Here is a 14,313-nt window from a genome sequence, read left to right on the forward strand (position 1 = left end):
ATTGACCCTTTTAAAATTCTTCTAGGTCCTTGTTTAACATTTCTTGCATCTTCTCAATCCTTGTCTCTAATCTATTTATCTGTAACTCCATTTTGTTTTCTGATTTTGGATCATCTTTACTATCATTATTCTGAATTCTTTTTCAGGTAGACTCCCTATCTCCTCCTCTTTTGTTTGGTTTGGTGGGCATTTATCATGTTCCTTTACCTGCTGAATATTTCTCTGCCTTTTCATCTTGTTTAGATTGCTCTGCTTGGGGTGGCCTTTCTGTGTGCTGGAAGTCTGTGGTTCCTCTTTATTGTGGAGGTTGCTCTCTGTGGGTGGGGTTGGACTAGTGGCTTGGCAAGGTTTCCTGGTTAGGGAAGTTTGCATCAGTGTTCCGCTGGGTGGAGCTGGATCTCTTCTCTCTGGAGTGCAATGAAGTGTCCAGTAGTGAGTTTTGAGGTGTCTGTGGGTTTGGTGTGACTTTGGGCAGCCTGTATTTTGATGCTCAGGGCTATGTTCCTGTGTTGCTGGAGAATTAGCTTGGTATGTCTTGCTCTGCAACTTGTTAGCTCTTGGGTGGGGTTTGGTTTCAGTGTAGGTGTGGAGGCTTTGGATGAGCTCTTGTTGATTAATGTTCCCTGGAGTCAGGAGTTTTCTGGTATTCTCAAGTTTTGGATTTAAGTCTCCTGCCTCTGGCTTTCAGTCTTATTCTTACAGTAGCCTCAAGGCTTCTCCATCCATACAGCACTGATGACAAAACATCTAGGTTAATGGTGAAAAGATTCTCCACAGTGAGGGACACCCAGAGAGGTTCACAGAGTTACATGGAGAACAGAAGAGGGAGGAGGGTGATAGAGGTGACCAAGAGGAGAAAGGGGGAAATCAAAAGGGGAGAGACCAGTGTGGCTAGTCATCAATTCCCTATGTGCTCTCCACAGTCTGGAACACCCAGAGAGGTTCACAGAGTTATATAGAGAAGAGAAGAGGGAGGAAGGAGATAGAGGTGACCAGGAGGAGAAGAGGGGCAGTCAAAAGGGGAGAGACCAATCTAGCCAATAAGAAGTTCCCTAAGTAACAGACTGGTTCCAAATAGGAAAAGGAGTTCGTCAAGGCTGTATGTTGTCACCCTGTTTATTTAACTTACATGCAGAGTACATCATGAGAAACTCTGGCCTGGAAGAAACACAAACTGGAATCAAGACTGCCAGGAGAAATATCAATAACCTCAGATATGCAGATGACACCACCCTTATGGCAGAAAGTGAAGAGGAACTCAAAAGCCTCTTGATGAAAGTGAAAGTGGAGAGTTAAAAAGTTTGCTTAAAGCCCAACATTCAGAAAATGAAGATCATGGCATCCGGTCCCACCACTTCATGGGAAATAGATGGGGAAACAGTGGAAACAGTGTCAGACTTTATTTTTCTGGGCTCCAAAATCACTGCAGATGGTGACTGCAGCCATGAAATTAAAAGACCCTTACTCCTTGGAAGGAAAGTTATGACCAACCTAGATAGCATGTTCAAAAGCAGAGACATTACTTTGCCAACAAAGGTTCATCTAGTCAAGGCTATAGTTTTTCCTGTGGTCATGTATGGATGTGAGAGTTGGACTGTGAAGAAGGCTGAGTGCTGAAGAATTGATGCTTTTGAACTGTGGTGTTGGAGAAGATTCTTGAGAGTCCCTTGGACTGCAAGGAGATCCAACCAGTCCATTCTGAAGGAGATCAGCCCTGGGATTTCTTTGGAAGGAATGATGCTAAAGCTGAAACTCCAGTATTTTGGCCACCTCATGCGAAGAGTTGACTCTGGAAAAGACTCTGATGCTGGGAGGGGTTGGGGGCAGGAGGAGAAGGGGACAACAGAGGATGAGATGGCTGGATGGCACCACTGACTCGATGGACGTGAGTCTGAGTGAACTCCGGGAGTTGGTGATGGACAGGGAGGCCTGGAGTGCCGCGATTCATGGGGTCGCAAAGAGTCAGACACGACTGAGCGACTGATCTGATCTGAAGTGTTCTCCACAGCCCGGCACACCCAGAGAGATTCACAAAGTTAAGTAGAGAAGAGAAGGGGGAGGGAGGAGATAGAGGTGACCTGGGGGAGAAAAGGGAGAGTCAAAAGGTGAAATAGCAATCAAGGCAGTAATCACACCCCTAAGTAAAAATGGGTACTGAAGATTAGATTCTTTTCAATTAGCAATAATCGCAGCTTGGATAAACCTCATTATCTACGATACTGCCACTGTGCAAAGCTGAAGATTAGAATCTTAAAGTTACAAAATTGATAACAAAAAGCAAAAAAACAAAGATTAAAAATCTAGAGTAGAGGTTTGACTCTCAAAAATACAATAGGAAAGAGACAAAACAAAAATCACAAAAATTATAATATATATGTGAAATTTGCTTTAAAAATAGGGTCTTTTTTTTGCAAGGTAATAGTAGGTTATAAAAATGAAAATTAAAAGAGTAATAAAGAACTTAAAAATAAAAAATTTTTAATTTAAAGATGAAAATTGTAAAATATATCTAGGAATTTCTCTGGAGCTGTTGAGGGCAGTGTGGGGTCAGTTCAGTTCCAGATAGTACCTTGTTCCAGCTTATACTTCTTTTCAAGGTCTATAGACCCCTTCCAATGTAATCAGTGCTAACTACAGGGTTTTAATCTGTTGCACCTGTCACTTCCAGAGCACCTCCCTCTTCTTTGTTTATTTTGGCTTCCTCTATTTGCAAGTCTCTTCAGTGTCTAATTTCCACCCTGACACAAGGGGGCGAAGGTGGCCACTTATTTAGGCTAACTTGTTCAGTTGTGTTGTGGGGAGGGAGGAACACCGCAAACAAATATCACTGGCATTTGTGGGGATTGCTTGCAGTGTCTGGGCCGCACTGGGTTTGCTGCCGCTCACGGCGTGTGTGCTTTCCTAGTCTACACTGCTCAGGCTCCAGGTTGCTCTGCAGGGGAACTCTCTAAAGTGGGACCTGGGTTGTGTGCACTTCCCGGGTCTAAGCTACTCAGGTTCAGGTGCTTGGGTACTCCACAAAGGCACAGACTTAGTTGGGCCTGCACTTTGTCCCCTTCCCAGGTCCGAGCAGCTCAGGCGACCAGGTGCTTGGTGAGCGCATTCTCCCAGCTGGTTGGTGCATCTTATCACCTCCTGGGTCCCAGCCCCTCAGTTTCCTGGGTGTACCGCAAGAGTGCCATCTCAGATGTGTCTCTTCTGGGGAGCTGATCTCTGACTGCGACCCTTCTGGCAGATGTCAACCGTCCAGGATCCCAGGAAGACTTGGTTAGCAACTGAGGGCCTGCTCACAGTTTGGTGGAGGATGCCTTCTCTGGGGCCGAGATTGCCCCTTACCTTCCGGCTCTGGCTGTTGCCTGCCTGCCTCTCTGCCTCCGGCGTGGGGATGGACCGGTCCACAACCCGCTAGCTCTCCTCTGGTATTTGCTCAGTCCTTTGTTCTGTGAGCAGGCCCGGCAGTGCCTTTGGTTAGAGCTTTCCGAGGGAAAGTTCTCTTTCTTTTTCTCTCTGCCTATCCCATAGTTTGGGTTGCTATCTCACGTTAGCTCCCTCAGATTGTCCTCAGGACATTCAGGCTTGGTCCTTACCCTAAGCATGCAGCCCACGACTCCCTGTTTAGCCCCTGCTCGCTGCTGGCTGACACAAGCGTATGGGCTACTTCTCCACTGGGAGTTGCAGTTAGGCGTGTAATCTGTGGGTTTTGGGTTTTTCCCTCCCGGGTATATTGCCCTCTGAGGTTCCAAAACTCCCCACAGACCTGCTGGTGACAGGGTTTCCTGGTGTTTGGAAACTTCTCCTCCTTCACGACTCCCTTCCTGGCATGGGTCTCTGTCCCTAACTCTTTTGTCTCTCTCTCTTTTTATCTATTTTGTCCTACCTGCTTTTGAAGGGAAAAGCTGCCTTTCTGGGTGCCTGGTGTCCTCCAGCGTTCAGAAGTTGTTGTGTGGAATTTGCTCAGTGTTCAAATGATCTTTCGATGAATTTGTGGGGGAGAACATGGTCTCCCCGTCCTACTCCTCCACCGTCTTAGGACCACCCCCCTTCACTCCCTTCTTATGTTTAGATAAACACCAGTAGATTATGAATGTTAACTATTTCTTTGTAGATTCCATTTACACTTTCCTATGGTTATATGCACATTACTGGATTGCCAAACTTCATTTTAATTCGTATTTCAAAGCACTGACTACTATTTTCACAAAATTTCCCACATTTGAAAACTTCAGGCTAATTTTAAGGTGGTTCTCTATGTGTTAACATTTTGCACACAAAAGTATTTTGAATTGTTTTTACAAATCTGTGCCATTCCTGTCAGGAGCCATGGATTGTGTTAATCACAACCTGCAGTTCATAACACTCTCTCACAGTTGGTGTCTTCACAGTCTACATTTATTGTTTATGAAGCCACTTTTCATAGTGTGTCTGCTTTCCACATTGTTAGGTTCTTTGACCTAAAACCTACATCCTGTATGTGGCCAATAGGAGAGCATAGAAAATCGTTTTCTGCATATAAAACTTCAGTGTTATGATCACAGGGATAGTTGCACTGAGAAGATGTTTGGACTAGGTGGTTTAACAAGAGAAAGTCAAGCTGTGTTGCCAGGAATATATGAAACAAAAACCTTGAAATACTTTGGTAAAATTTGGGTGGTCTCCATAAATATTTCAGAAGAAAGAATGTGGAAACATCTCTTAGTATCTCATGCTTAGATTTCTGGAGAAGGTGACAAGGCTGGGATTGGGGAGGGGACCTAGTGATGTCACAGAAGAGGAAACATCCTTCGTTCTGAGAGAAATAGAGACATCCTCTGACAGCAGCTAACCATGTGCCAAATTTGACCAAAGACTCTCTCTCTTTCCTTCCAGACACTGATATCTGTGTGTAGCCAGAGTTACATTCCAGGATTCAGAAAAACCCCACAGGAAGGACAACCTGTTTGCTGCTTCCACTTGTGCGTTGTGTCAAGAGATATGTTTCCAACCACACAGGTTAAATATTTCATAATGGTCTACAGTAACTCCACCTCCTACCTATTTCCATGGAAAGAATACTGAGCACTTTGGGAAAGGAGTCACTAGGCATTAGTTTCTCAATTCATGTATTTATGCATTTTTTGACGTCTTCATTTTTATTGCACTCAAATATATATCACATTAAAATTTATCATTTTAATTATTCTTGAGTACAATTCAAGGACATTAATAAATTTCTATTGCTGTACCACCTTTTCCACTGTTCTTCCACAGAACTTGTAACCTCTAACTTCATCAGTTACCATGAAACAGTTACTCTCAATTCCCTCATAAACATCATTCTACTTTCTGTGTCTATGAATCTGACTATTCTAAGTACTTTCATAAATAAAAGCATATTCCTCCCTTGGCATGTGGCTTCTTTCAAAAGGATAAGACTTTCAAGGTTCATGCATGTTGTAGCATATGGCAGATAAATTCATTTCTTTTTAAGGCAGGACATTCTTGCATTGTGTGTATGTACCTCATTTTGTTTAATCATTTCTCTCTCAATGGGCATCAGGGTTGTTTCCACTTTTTGGCTATTGTAAGTAATGCTGGTAAGATATTATCCAATTCACTGCCTTCAACTTTAGGGAGTATACACCTAGATGGGAATTGCTCACTCTAACAGTAATTCTGTGTTAAATTTTTAAGAACTGCCAGACTGTTTCTCACAGCAGCTGCACCATTTTACATTCCCATCAAGAAGGTACAAAAGTTCCATTTTAACTTTCTCAGCAACACTTTCTAATTTAATATGTCTGAATATTTCATCAGAGAAGATCAATATGCACACTGCACAAGATGGTATATTTTTATTTCCTACATATTTAAGTGTTTTACAAATAAAAATTGGGATAATGAAATGGTGAGTCTTCTCTCTCTCTAGATGCAGAGCAGTGTGCCCCATGCCCAGACCGAGAGTATCCAAACAGGGAAAGAAATCACTGCCTCCCCAGGGTTGTGACCTTCCTGGCATTCGAGGGTTCTCTGGGGATGTCACTGGCCTGCACAGCTCTGTGCTTCTGTGTTCTCACGGCTGTAGTTTTGTGGGTCTTTTTGAAGCACCGAGACACCCCCATAGTCAAGGCCAATAACCGGGCTCTCAGCCATGTCCTGCTCATCTCCCTCCTCCTGTACTTCCTCCGCTCCTTACTCTTCATCAATCATCCCCACACAGCCACCTGCATCCTCCAACAGATCACATTTGGAGCTGTGTTCACTGTGGCTGTGGCCACTGTTTTAGCCAAAACCCTGGCTGTGATCCTGGCATTCAAGGCCAGGAAACCAGGAAGAACCATGAGATGATTGCTGGTCACAGGAGCTACTAACTATGTCTTTCCCATGTGCTCCTTGATCCAGGTGATCATCTGTGGTGTCTGGCTGGGAACCTCTCCCCCTTTCCTTGAGATAGACGCTCACTCTGAGCCCAAAGAGCTCCTCATCTTGTGCAACAAGGGCTCAGTCACTGCCTTCTACCATGTCCTGGGCTACCTGGGCTCCTTAGCCCTGGGGACCTTCTCCTTGGCTTTCCTGGGCAGAAACCTGCCTGATGCCTTCAGTGAAGCCAAGTTCCCGACCTTCCGCATGGTGGTGTTTCTCAGCATCTGGGTCACCCTTCTCCTCGTCTACCACAGCACCAAGGGCAAGGTCATGGCAGCCGTGGAGACCTTCTCCATCTTGGCCAACTTTACGGTCCAACTGTCATATCCATCCATATATGATTACTGGAAAAACCATAGCTTTGAGTATACAGGTCTTTGTCAGCAAAATGATGCCTCTGATTTTTAATATGCTGTCTAGGTTTGCCATAACTTTTCCTCCAAGGAGCAAGCGTCTTTTAATTTCATGTCTGCAGTCACTGTCAGCAGTGATTTTGGAGCCCAAGGAAACAAAATCTGCCACTGCTTCTACTTTGTCCTTTTCTGTTTGCCATGAAGTGATGGCATGGGATGCAGTGACCTTAGTTTCTTGAATGTCGAATTTTAAGCCAGCTTTCTCATTCTCTTTCACCTTCATCAATGGCTCTTTAGTTCCTTTTTTAGTTCTTTTCTCTTTATTTGCTTGCAAATTTTTTTTTGTCTTGAGCTTTCAGAAGGTCAATTATAGTGTCTTGGCATAGTTTTTCTGTGGGGAAAGGGCAGAACTGTTTGAGTTCTGCTTAGATTAAAATCTGTAGTTTTATGCCTTTCTCCATGTTTGAGATATTTTCAGCTAATAGTTCTTAAATTATTTCTCAGCCTCACATACTTGATCTTCTGTTAAGAGGACTTCAAGGACATAAACATTACATTATCTGCTGTATTTTCACAGGTCTCTGAGGCTTTGTTCATTTTTTTCCAATCTATTTTCTCTATCTTTAGATACATTAAATTCTATTGATCCAAACTCAGATTCACCACTTCTATCATCTGACAACTCCAATATACTATTGAGCTCACCCAGAGTTTTTTCTTTCAATTATTCTATTTTTCAACTCTACGGTTTTCATTTGGTTTTGTGCCTTCTATCTCTTTGCTGGCATTTTCCATATTTTCGTTTCAAGATTTTTTTTTCTAATTTTTAGTTGAAAAAGTTTGTGATGGTTGCCTTAACATTCTCATAATTTAATTCCAAAATATGAGACATTCCAAGGATAGCATCTTATTATGGTCATTCAAGGATAGCCACCCTATGATTGTCTGTGTCCTACTAGTAATTTTCTTGGTCCCTGACATAACCTATGATTTTTCTATACTTTTTATTCTTCCCTGGACTTTTTACATATTGAGATACTCCAGATCCTATTTAATCTTCCATTTTTGCAGACATTCATCTCAGTTAGGTTTATTACATTGGTCCTGATATCAATTTGTGTGCCATGATTCCCATGACAATGCAGTTTTCAGAGCTCTTGGAGTGCCACTCTGTCCTGCCTTGGAAGACAGCATAGGCTGTCACACTGCAGTTCAGATTTTATAGTTTGGGCGTATTATATCAGTTCACATTTGCTTCATGAGGTGACTGCCAAGCACTTCTTGTGTAGCATTTAAGAGTCCCTTTCTTGAGTTCCTTCCTCTCCAAGGTCCTCCTCCCTTTCTCTCTGAGAGAATGAAGGATGCCCTATGCCACCTCTGGGTGGGAGTAGAAGTTTGGACTCCATGTCTAGTGAGAAAAGAAAAAGGACATGTCACCTTGGGTTTCCTGCTGCCATTGCGTGCATGCTAAGAAACTTCAGTCATGTCAGACTCTGTGCAACCCTATGGACTGTAGCCCATCAAGCTCCTCTATCTATAGGATTCTCCAGGCAAGAATACTAAAGTGGGTTGTCATGCCCTCCTCCAGGGGATCTTCCTAACTCAGGGATTGAACCCTGCATCTCTTATGTCTCTTGCAATGGCAGGTAGGTTCTTTACCACTAGCGCCACCTGGGGAGTCCTCCTGCTGCCATTACATGGAGGCAAATGTCCAGACCTCCTTAGTCTCCCCGATACCGATCCAGCAGGCTATATCCTACACCTGTTGGAGATAACAGGACAAACTCCCAGCTTTGTCTCCACTGACATATACTGAATATGAAAGTACCCACCTGGATTGCTGGCTGTTTTCTGCTGGAGGTGGGGTGAGTAGGAGAGCAGATTTCTGATTTACTCTTGCTGATGTTGCCCAGTGGGCCCATAGCGTGACTTCTTGGTCACTTGCTGTCATGGGACTAGAGAGTCAGTGAAGCCTGGGTCAGCAGCAAGGAACATACCTTACGCTATCTGATGACCTTAGATGGGTAACAGGCATCTATACTTCCTACTTAGTTCCCACTGACATCAGGGGGTTATCTGTGGTGTTTGGGTGGTGTAGGGCAAGTTTTGTCAAAAATGTTTCTGTTCTGTGAGTCCCATGTTCTAATCTTTTGGCCAAAGACAACAGGTCCTCCTTAGGGTTCTGTTAGGGGGATTAAAATGGAGGAAGTCTCGTTCAGGCTTCAAAAACAGGGGAGCAGGCCTCTAACCTGCTTCTGACCTGCCTGGACACTTCCTGGATGCCTGCAAGCACAGCTGGTCAGGGCTCACTTTAGATAAGAAAGGAAGTGAATCTTGGAATTTTTCAGCCCCTGGAGGTCTGGCCAACCCCCAGTATCTAATGAAATTCTATGACTTGTAAGGTGAAACAAAACAGCTAAAAATTGTAAAGAGGTTAAAGTAAAACCAGAGCTGCACTTTTGTGGGCAAACTGATGATGATATCAGTTGGTGGTGGGAGCTCCAGAAACTGTGATTTGAAGCCTTATCTGTGGGGTGGATGCACCCCCACCCGCCTGGCCCCCTGGGGCCCTTTTCAAATTGGGACTCCAGATTGCTGTAAACTAAGGACTTTCTAGTGCTGTTTAAGTTTGGATGTAGGTTGGCCCAATTTGGTGATTTATACACAGTTACTTCCCTGTTGTTTCTATTTCTTTTCTTTTAATGACTGTAGATTGAAATTAAGTCAAATAATCTTCTATATAAATTTGAAATGGTTTATATGTATAATGAGTGGTTTCTTCGTTAAAAAAATCCTTCAAACCTAAAATGAAAGTAAAACTTTCAGCAAAACATTCTTTTTGTTTGTTTGTGTCTGTTGGCAATTCCAGGTTGCAAGTTTCTCTGGTGATCAGTATGAGATAATATGTGATTCAAATAAAACCTAAGACCTCACAGTTGTGTTTTTCCTCAAATGCGGAGGTTCTTTCCCAGTCTGTCTTCCTCTTTTCTTCTTTCAATTTCCACACATAGTCTGTTTAATTATTTCCATGGTTTTTAATTGTATTTAGCATAGAGTCAAAAAAAAAAAAAAAAATGAGTCTACATTGTCTTATCCAGAACCAGAAAGCACATTTTTTTTAAGGGTTTAATACCATTTTAATATTTTCTATTTTAATATCTATTTCTATTCTTTGAATTACATATTAGGATGGGTATTACATCTTAAATTTATTTTATTGTGACAAAAAACACACAACATAAAATTCACCCTGCAAACAATCTATAAGCACACATTACATTATGTTCAACCACATGCACACTGTTGTGCAATGGATTCTCAGAACTGCACCCCCCCCCAACATTATGCATGAGTGAAACTATACTCACCAAGCAACTCCCCAGATCCCCTTACCCCTGTCTTGGAAGCCACCTTTCTAATTTGTTTTTATGTTTGACTACTTTAGTTATCTCATTTAAGTGGAATCATGCAACCACTGTTCTTTTCTACTGATCTATGTCGCTTACCATTATGCCCTCAAGGCTCATGCATGTTGTAGCATATAACAGGATTTCCTTCCTTTTTAAGGTTAAATAATATTCCATTGTATGTATATGACCCATTTCCCTTATTCTTTCATCCATTAAAGTGCATTTAGGTTGTTTACCTCTCTTTGCTGTTTTCAATAATGCTGCAATGCATTTTTCCCCCCTGCAATGCATTTTTTCAAATGATTTCCTGGCAGTTAGTGAGATTGGAAAAAATTCTTCTTACATGCATTAACATTATAAATTACATTATGTCAAATTATGACATAATGTGTCGGGAGCCATGTTAGGCATTACTGACAAAATGAAGGCACAGCCCCAACTCCCTCTCCTCATCCCACAGGCACCGTCCCGGGATGAAGGAGTTAGATCTTGTGATTCTGACTTGTTCTTTCCTTTCTTCGGTTGAGTTGGCTGGAAAGAATGTTAAGGTGCTTATTGTTCTTGAGAGAAGCATGAGAAAGCACAAAGCCTTCTGCAGTTGTGCCCAGAAAATAATCTATAAAGTAACCATTGACAGTTGTTCAAGGATCTTTACAAACAATGTCCCAGGATGAGCACGTAGGCCACAGCTTGAGGCCATGGGAAGGATTGTTATCTGAGACCTGTTTGTGAACGGAATGTTTATGGCAAAGGAAGTTTGCTGAGCTTAGGGTTTAGGAATAATTAAGAATAGCTAGAAGTCTTTTTAGGAGATAGTGAGCTTAGGATACTAGAGGCAAGCAGGATTTAGAAAGATAAGAAATAAACTGAGGGATGTGGTATGCAGCCCAGACATAAGCATGAGTTACAATGTAACTCTGGTTGAAGGGCAACAATGATTTATGGAGACAATAAATCTGGGTGAGGGGGAGCTGAAAATGTAAAACCTCTGACCTAATGCTTTTGAAAAAGTATAAAAGAAGACCTGATGCTTGAAATAAACATACAGTCCCACATGTTTATTGAAACCTTGAGTCAGAGGCTGAACCATTCTCCGCCGACACCGCTCATCTCTTCAGGCTGATTCCCTGGCTGCTGGAGCTGGACTCCAGCAATAACGTCATAAATGTCATTAATTACATTTCTAAATTTCTAAAGTATAAATATTTGTTCAGTTCGGTTCAGTCATTCAGTCGTGTCTGACTCTTTGCGACCCCACGGACTGCAGCACACCAGACCTCCCTCCATCACCAACTCCCGGAGTTTACTCGAACTCATGTCCATCGAGTAGGTGATGCCATCCAACTATCTCATCCTCCCTTGTCCCCTTCTCCTCCCACCTTTAGTCTTTCCCAGCATCAGGGTCTTTTCCAATGAGTCAGTTCTTCACATTAGGTGGCCAAAGTATTAGAGTTTCAGCTTTAGCATCAGTCCTTCCAATGAATATTCAGGTCTGATTTCCTTTAGGATGGACTGGTTGGATCTTCAGTGCTCAGCTTTCATTATAGTCCAACTCTCACATCCATACATGACTACTGGAAAAACCATAGCTTTGACTAGACGGCCCTTTGTTAGCAAAGTAATGTCTCTGCTTTTTAATAAGCTGTTATTTGTTACTTAACAGTAAATCTTGCCTGATTATGATTCATATTAATATCAATTCATTAATAATTTAAGAATTTTGCACCAAAGGTTTTATTATAATGGATTTTGTGTGTGTGTGTTTATGTTCAGGAAGCTTGCAAAATATGGGATTCCTGATATTTGAGTATTTAGTAAAGTTTTGTAGTAAACCTCTAGGATAGGAAGTACCTTCCTAGATCTGAGACAGAAATCCAATAAATAAATAAAGTGATTGATATATTTAACTATATCAGAAGAAAACTGCAGTTTTATTAAACTGTTTTCTACATACTTTTTTACTTGCTAGAATGAGATATTATTTTACTAATGAAAATAAAGTTCAATAATGATTTTGAAATAAAATAACTATTGAAAACGTAAATGAAATATTTACATTCTAGCAATACGCTCCCATTGATTTCATCTGTAAAATGGAGATAGATAATAGTATCTTCCTTATGGGTTGCTGTGAAAATACTCAGAAGTAAAGTACATTAAGTGGCTTCAGTGGTAAAGAACTCGCCTCCCAATGCAAGAGACACAGGTTTAATCCTTCCATCAGGAAGATTCTCCTGGAGAAGGAAATGGTAACCCACTCCAGGATTCTTGCCTGGGAAATCCCATGGACGAAGGAGCCTGGAGGGCTACAGTCCATGGGGACACAAAGTGTCAGACACAACTTAATGACTTAAACAACAATGTACAGAAAATGCTTGTTAACGCATTGTGCAATGTAATGTGCTATTCATTTTTCCACCAGGGTGAGTACCATTTTTTTTTTTTTAATGCTTGAAGTCTGTGATTCTTAAATTCTATTTTTGCAAAGAGATCCTTTTTAAAATAAATTCTACCAAGTTTGATGATCCCTTTGGAATAAAAATTCAGGTTTCTGTGTGTGTGTTTGTATGTATATTTACACCTATATCTCAAACAAAACTTTAAGCCTTATGAAAAGCTACTTACCCAGTCTTTATTCCGATTTCCATAAAGAACTTCTTCGTTTTTCTGGTTGTAATTCTGTATTTCTAAATTAGCTACTTATATGGCTTTTTCATTTTTCAGCTTTTGATTTTTTTTCTAATAATATTCTTCTCTGAGAAAATTAGCATGTAGTTTTCTTGCTATGTTAAAATGTAATTCCCTTTCCCCCAATATAATTATATAATAGGATAAATTGAAAGTCAATGACTATTGTTTTATTATATAGATGTTTACCATTCTAGGACGTGAGTCTGATCCAGATATTATGATTACATTTTCTTTCTCATTTTTTTCTTTGGATCATCTAAATGGTAAATTTCTCTTGTTTGTTTAATTTCTAAGAATTCATCACTGGTTTATCTTTCTCCAGTATAAATTTAAATCTCTTTTCAGTAGATCCAGATGCAATTTATCAGCTTCAGTTCCTGCTTGGGGACTTCCCTCTTGGAACTGTACACATACACAGACATAGCTATATACACTGTATCTGGATGGTTAGAGGAGAAAATTATGGTTATATCTGGGCAAAAGGACTGCGAGATGGTATGAGACAGAACATTTTACTGACTGTACCACTGTTTGAAGATTTCCTATATGTGTATCTATGACCTAGCCCCCTCTCCCACAAAAAATTAAAATAAAATAGCGTTAGATCCCTATCTACTGGTTTGTGATAGCAAGTTAAAGAGAAAAGTGAATATACTTTATAAAAAATTTAAGGACAGCCATAAAAAAAAATCCTAAATATGGCATGTAGTTTGGTTGGGCTGTGTGAGGGTCCTGAACATGGGGAAAGGACTGAAGAAAAGCTGTTTGTTTAGCTTCCATCTACTGGTTGTTGTTTAGTGATTAAGTCATATTTCTTTCTTTTGCCCGTTAGGTTCCTCTGTCCATGGGATTTCCCAGGCAAGAATACTGGAAGGGGTTGCCATTTCCTCCTCCAGCGGATCTTCCCCACGCAGGGATCGAACCAGCCTCTCCTGCATTGAGAGCTAGATTCTTTATCGCTCAGCAACCAGGAACTGCCCCCGCCACCCGCACCCCGCAACCTGTACAGCCTGGGGAATCCATGGACTCTCCCCCACAGCCCCGCCAACCCGCCGCCTTCAATCCGGTCCCTGGAGCCGCCTTCTCCCGCTCTCCAGCCTTTCTATCCAAGCCCCACCCCGGCCTTATCCCCGCCCCTGGAACTAGTCTAGGCCCAGCGTTAGGCTGTGAGACTCTAGCCACCGCCCCCCAGATCCGTACCCAGTCAAAGCCCCGTCCTTAGGCCCCTCACAGGACGGGTGTCCGCCCACAACCGAGCCCTCCAAGCTTGGTTCCGCCCACAAGCTGGTACCCGCCCACAGCCCCGCCCCTAGAGCCGGTTTCAGTCCCTGGCTCTGACCCACACTACCGCCCACCCTTGGACTCACTACGCAAGCGAGAACGCCTCGTCCGAGGCTTGGGTGCAAGGCCGCAGTCGCCCGCCGCCTCAACCCTGTAGGGCCCCACTGTCCGCGGAGGCT

At 42.2% G+C, this 14,313-nt stretch overlaps 1 long non-coding RNA gene and 2 pseudogenes across 1 annotated transcript; 1 reads left to right on the top strand and 2 right to left on the bottom strand.

Annotated features, from left to right (window-relative positions):
* Positions 1–2,107: 2,107 nt before the first annotated feature.
* On the bottom strand, positions 2,108–2,237 carry LOC112447646 (uncharacterized; annotated as a pseudogene).
* On the top strand, positions 4,876–6,702 carry VN2R404P (vomeronasal 2 receptor 404 pseudogene; annotated as a pseudogene).
* On the bottom strand, positions 5,817–14,310 carry LOC104969080 (uncharacterized). The gene is made up of 2 exons (XR_807665.4): positions 14,221–14,310; positions 5,817–8,160 (listed from the first exon to the last, which is right to left on the bottom strand). It is a non-coding gene; the product is annotated as an uncharacterized lncRNA (long non-coding RNA).
* Between the last annotated feature and the right edge of the window lie 3 nt (positions 14,311–14,313).

This window comes from Bos taurus, chromosome 7 (assembly GCF_002263795.3).
Source record: "Bos taurus isolate L1 Dominette 01449 registration number 42190680 breed Hereford chromosome 7, ARS-UCD2.0, whole genome shotgun sequence".
NCBI classification, from domain to species: domain Eukaryota; kingdom Metazoa; phylum Chordata; class Mammalia; order Artiodactyla; family Bovidae; genus Bos; species Bos taurus.